A 6,386-nucleotide genomic window follows, 5' to 3' on the forward strand; every position below is an offset into this window, starting at 1 on the left:
GATCAAAATCTCGCTGAGGTATGTTGGAACAATATTTCACAAACATCGGTGCATAGTCTAACCTGAGTCATAATTATTAGCACTACAAAAGAAGTCATATATTTTTGCAAATCCCCTATTTCATTTCACTTCATTTCGACATTCTCTGATAATGTCATTTAACAAATAGTTATCACACGAAATTCCAGATAAGTTCTTATATTTTTTTCGTTGAAATTCTGACTCTGCCTATAAAGAGTTGACTTTCGTGTTTCTACTTCCTCTAATAGTCATCATACCATGAGGATTTCTTTCATGGTAGCAAATATTGATCTATTTCATTTCTTGGTAAATCCACACTTTACACATGCACTGTTTGTTGCGCATATGGTTCGTTTGATTTATGAAGACCACTGGAGGGCTTTATTCCAATTTGTTATTTTTATCAAAAGTTCAAATATCGTATCACTATACTTGATCTTTGCATTTATAAACCACGTTTATTGCAAAACGTTGACTCTTTGATATCGAGTCAATAAGTTTCTTGAAAAACTCAATTTCCTTTAGCATACATGGTTTTGTTGTAACCATATCCAAAATTTCTTATTGATACATGAACTCATTTTGCTTACACCGAGTTCAATTGTTTGAACTTGCTCGCATTACGTATTCAATTCAAAGTCCCATATGATGGATTGAAGCCATCATATCCAAAATAGTCCTGACAAGCACTTCAATTCTCTTGAACCATAACATGCTTGTTTAGTCTTCGAATTCATCAAATCATTTCTTTGATTACGATCACCTTGTGGTGACATTTTTCCCAAAATTTGAAAATTTCGCTAATCTCGTTTAAATTATTTATTTTTGGTAAATATTTGTAATAAAATATTAATAATAGTAGGTATTAATATTATTTTTAGGTATTAAGGTTATTATCAAGACAGGTATTGGATAGCGTAGCCTTAGTTAGGCATGGACTGATCACCTATGCTTAAACAAGGCAGCACTAACCAATATCCAACCATGATAATAACTATTTAATGTATATAAATTAAGACATCATACTTATTTAGTAAATTTCAATTATATATAAAAATATTTTTATATTATATATAGAAATATATATACTTTGTACTGAAAAGAAAAGACATCTATTATCTATATTAAAACAAAACAATTTGGTGCCACTTGGCCTTATTTTAATCCTCTAATTGCCACCTGGCATTTGCTTAAACCATCTTTTTTTGGTTTAGGAGGGAAAAACTTTTCTCTTATCTCACACAACAACGCCTCCTTCTTCCTTCCATGGTACAATTCATAATTTTTATTCATCTTTCCTATGCCCATCATCTTCTACATCCATCGTTGTATCTATCTCTTCCATCACAACCTAGATCTCAGTCTAAAGCAACAAGCAAAAGGTATTTTTTTTCTTCTAATCTTTAAGCTTTCCATATTTTCTCTCAATCAATCTCACACAAAACCCTAAATCTTAGCCATATGGACATCAGCGATTCATCTCATATCGACGATGAATACTTTTCAATAGAGGATAGTAAATCACGTGCTCATCTGATTTTGAGGATGGCAATGTGATGAGGATGATGGCGACAAATTAGTTTCTAATTTCTCTCTTCAAACCCTAAATGGTTGAGCCGTTTTCCTCTGCAATATTCAAATCGACGATTTAGAGATCTATCTTTGATGACAATCAACAATCTCTTCATCTACTTTTTTCCTTTTGTCAGTTTCAATTCCACCGCAGACTCTTCTTATCATTCAAGAAAAAGGTACGCTCATAAATTTTCATGTTCGTTATTCGTTTTTCAAATCATAGGTACGATTTGTATTGACTGTGGTTTTTTTTATTTCAATTTTAATATCCTTTCAGATATAGGGTTTCAGTTAAATGAATACGTTTTCTTATTTCGATTGAAATTCCATATTTTCATGTTTCCACCGCAATTGTAGATTACTGGTGTTGTGATTCGATTTAGATATTTTCGTTTATGATGAGATTGTTGTTGTTTTGTTTTTAATCTGATTATTCGGGGTTTTTTTTTCATCTATGTTTACTGGTGTGTTTATATTTGTTCTTATTAGGTTTGTGTTGCTTATTGTTGCCAATGTACAAGTCAAGGTTAAACTATTTATATGAATAAGGTGTGTTTCTTTATGATTTGCGGTCTCTACTCCAATATTTGATTGAGAACTAGCAAAATGTAAAATTGATATGATGTTTATTTGTTTCAAAAATATATATACTTTGTGTGAGGTCTTCTAGGTTTTTGATGAAATGGTAAATGTGTTAGGACTTAGGAGTGAAGCCAATGTTAAATTTGTTTTTGTTTTCTGATGGCTATGTTAACCTCTGATTTGGGGTTCTTTTTATGTTATTTCCAAAAGTGTTGCAGGGTGTTTGGATGTGTATTATGTGACCTACATTTTGTATGAAAATCTTAATTCTTAAATATAATTACTCTTACTCCACATCATTCAGAAGTGATATTTAGGAATCAGTTTAATCAAAAAATATATACAAAAAGCTATAAGAGTTCTTTCAAATTGATACATTTAATATGAATTTTATCTTATCTTTTTTAGTAAAAAAAAAGAACTCGAATCACAATCATAGTTGCTAGAATGAAAGCGGTTCAATGCATGAATCCTGTCATTTATCTTATATCTTTGAATCTATATTCGTGAATTTGGAGTGACTACATCTTTACACGCCTTAAGTTTTGTGTTATGTAGGGATGAGCAAATGGTATCGGATACCTATTCGGAACCGGTACCGACTTGATTTTCGGTACCGGTTTGGCACCGACATTTTGCTTTTTTGGTACCAGTTTTACCTTCAAATACCAGTACCATACTGGGTATTTTCGGTAGCGATTGGCATTGAAAAACACTGAGACCTGCACAATAGCCACTTCTACTGTTTGTACAAACAAGGTTTGATCATAGTTTTTGAGCCCACTGTCACATGGGGTGTTGAACCTAACATATAGTAATATTACCTTTTTAATATTACATATTCTACAAATAAAGGTGGTATAGAGAGCTTTTGTATGAAAACCCTTTGCTGCTAATTCAATCTTTAACTGATTAAAAGACGTTCTTTGAATATAATGTTTGTATGGGCTTAAATAGAAATATAGAATACTAAGTTTACCTCAACTATGATTCACCTTTTCCAATAAAGAAGTGTATAAAAGAAAGTAACAAATTGTACACAATCTAAAAGAAGATGCACTTACTGACTTATTTATGCCCACATATACTGCATTAACGCAATGATCACCGATGACACTTCATTTGCGAATGTTGTGTTTTGGTATAGGGTGCAAAGTGTGCGAGCTGGGTTGCAAAGTGTGCGAGCTGGGGGAAAGTTGGGTAATGGGTCAAAACTGGTCGGGTCAGGTTTGGTTGACCCATAACTTTTATATATAACATGTAGTTTCTACTTTAATTACAAAATCGTGTTATTTCATGATATTTGCTTTTATCCAGGTTTTTGTTTTGATAATTATCCGAACATGACAATGATGCATATCTTGAAGCCTATGAAGGTCTTTGCCGGAACTATCCTTACATTGTTGAATAAGAAGAGGGAGTAAGGCACCTAATGAAAATCCTTGCAGCCACTAGAAAGTATTGGTATGAACTTTGTTATTAATTGAGTCTCATATTACAAATTCAAGATCACTGGTTGCCTCTGGATCCCGTGGTGTAAGGATCCGTTAAATTTTGCAGACCCGCCTTATTATTTTCGGATATATGTGCCTTTGTCATAAAGAGACGACCAACAGACAACGACAACAACGATGCAGTGATAAACAAGACAATTGATGCCGTATTTTTTATAGCGCTGTGGTGCTTGAATCGGGTTGTGATTGGTAACGATTTGCAATGGTCGTGCCTACGCAACTTATATCGGAGGTTAGTATGGTGAAATTTGCAGTTTTTAAATTTGAAGTCGCATCTTTTTCATTTACGCAACTAATGGAGTTGATCAACGTCTGCTATCTAATCTTCTCATACAGGTATGTTTGATTCTTTTGCGTATTTTTAACTGAAATTAGTGTCCATTTTGAATCTGTAATCCACTTAAAAAGTTGCCTCTTACGACCTCGGTCCCGACCGTTTTACGAAATTTAATTGTATAAACTCTACTAATCTGAAAGTCAGCTTGCCACTATTTTTGCTTTTGTAATTTTAATTTTGAACCTTTCATATTTGCTATTAGTTTAACAGATGTGATAAAATTTGTTCTATTTTTCAGTTAGCAATTCTAACGCAGAAAACTACATGAACCTGATTCTTGCAACACTATACATTAGTCCATCACTCCATCTTATGCTTATCTAGCAGGAACAACGTTGTTAACACTATAGTATTGACTAATAAAAAAGTTAAAATAATCCTATAAAATATCAACAAAATTAAAAGCCATATGGAATTATTCAATCGTGAGTGTTTTTTGCATGTTTATTGTTCAAGGTAGATGATGAGTAGACATATCTTTAAGTATTCTGGATCCCTTTACATGTTTATATTTAAAACTAACAGTGATGAGATAACCGGAGCGACGTGTTGAAGCTGGTTAGTTTCGTGTTGGTCATATTCATTTAAGTGTGGTCATTTCCTGCCAGGTATGAATTTTATCACATTTGATTTTAGTTATTTATGACCACTTTTAAAACTTATCATAGAAACATCAAGAACAAAAACCACTTTCTTGTGCTAAATTTCTTTTTATAGTTTTTTTGCCATTCAAATCTATAAGAAATGGATTTTCAAAGCAAACAAAGTTTGATCAATAGGTCATCAGTCAATCAATTTTTCTAATACACCCAGTAAAAAAATCAATAAAAAAATTTTGTTGTTAAAAATCCTTTTTTATTTAATAACCTTGAGAGATAAAGGTCATGTTTTGGGATGGCATTAATGAAGCAAGCTTATTTTCATCAGGTTTGCTCGCAACATGTTATGTTCAGCAATCATGTTCTACCTATTGTGTTTTAATATGTGACTTGTGCATTACCTCGAAGTAGCAATTACGATTATTAGCATGAGAAAATTTGACTTTTAGTTGAATATGCAGTAAAGTATGTAGAGAAGAAGAGTTCGATGAAGACGTAGAAGGGAGGAACGAGAGTCGAGATAAGGAAGAGAATGTTGTGGTAGTAGAGTGGTCGGTTGGTGACGATGACGGTGAGTGGTAGCGGAGGAATTGAACCAGACGAGTTTGGGCGATGGTGAGTGGCAACCGATAACGATGGCAGTTTTGGAGTCTTGAATTGAAGCGTTGAGCAGTGATTTAGGGATCGGTGTCGGCTACGTGCTCTGTTGTTTCTGCAGTTAGATTGTTTTGTTCTTTTTCCTAATCTTTAATGGTAGATTGGACCATGCTTAGTGAATGAAGATGACACAATACTTGGTAAGAGGTTTTGGAGTAATGCTATATTCTAAGTATTACAATTATATGCATTTCATGTATTTTCATTACATTAAGTGTTTCCGACTTCAAATGAACGGGCAAACACGCAAGAGACTTCAGACCATCTTTTGGCTGAATGCGAATTTGCGAAGGAAGTTTAGAGGCGAGTTTGCAGTTGGATAGAAGTTCCAGCCCCTGTCTCTTTTTATTCTGCAAAAAACGTGTTGCAACATGCCTGCGGGGTTGACGGGTCGAAAAGATTAAAGTAGGTTATAAAAACCGATCTTTATGAAGGCGATGTGTCGGATATGGCTCTGTCGGATTGAGAGGATATTATAGTTCATACATGGACTTCAATGCCGGTAGATATTATATGTTTGTGTTAAGCCACCCGCGAAACTCGCGGGATCTTAAACTAGTATTTTTATAAAACAATCAAAGGGACGAATAAAATTATCTAAATAATTGTCTAAGTATTTATGAACAAGACATATTATAAATAAATGTTCACCTTGATTAATATTTCACAAACTATTAAATATTTATAGAAATATTCTTTTATAATATATATATATATTAAAATATCAAAAGTTATTTACGCAAGTCAATATTTAAGTATGCTTAATATTAAAATAAACATTTATTATTTTACTCTTATGATTTAAAATACCCTATTATAAAATTTTATAGTTAAACATACTTGATTTTAAAAATGATAATCGTGGGTTCTAGGATATTAGGTAAACCTATTTATAAAACATATATCATTATTTTGTCAAAATTACCACGGGTTTTGATATTTTAAACCTATCTATATTTATTTATTATTCTACTTTATGATAACATAAAAGGAAAATGTATTAAATCAAAATATCACCTATCTTTAATCAAACAGTTTGATTAAAATCATCTGAATACAATTATGTATTAAGACAAAAATACACTAACTTTATTGCCTTTT

General features: G+C 32.4%; 1 long non-coding RNA gene across 2 annotated transcripts; it reads left to right on the plus strand.

Moving 5' to 3' along the window:
- Positions 1-2,888: 2,888 nt before the first annotated feature.
- On the plus strand, positions 2,889-5,405 carry LOC110878581. 2 transcript variants are annotated; one of them, XR_004861820.1, is made up of 3 exons: positions 2,889-3,642; positions 3,739-4,637; positions 5,090-5,405. It is a non-coding gene; the product is annotated as an uncharacterized LOC110878581 (long non-coding RNA). The 2 variants fall into 2 exon arrangements; XR_004861819.1 differs by lacking the exon at positions 5,090-5,405 and having other exon boundaries at positions 2,898-3,642; positions 3,739-4,028; positions 4,555-4,824.
- The last annotated feature ends 981 nt before the right edge of the window (positions 5,406-6,386 follow it).

This window comes from Helianthus annuus, chromosome 1 (genome assembly GCF_002127325.2).
Source record: "Helianthus annuus cultivar XRQ/B chromosome 1, HanXRQr2.0-SUNRISE, whole genome shotgun sequence".
Lineage (NCBI taxonomy): Eukaryota > Viridiplantae > Streptophyta > Magnoliopsida > Asterales > Asteraceae > Helianthus > Helianthus annuus.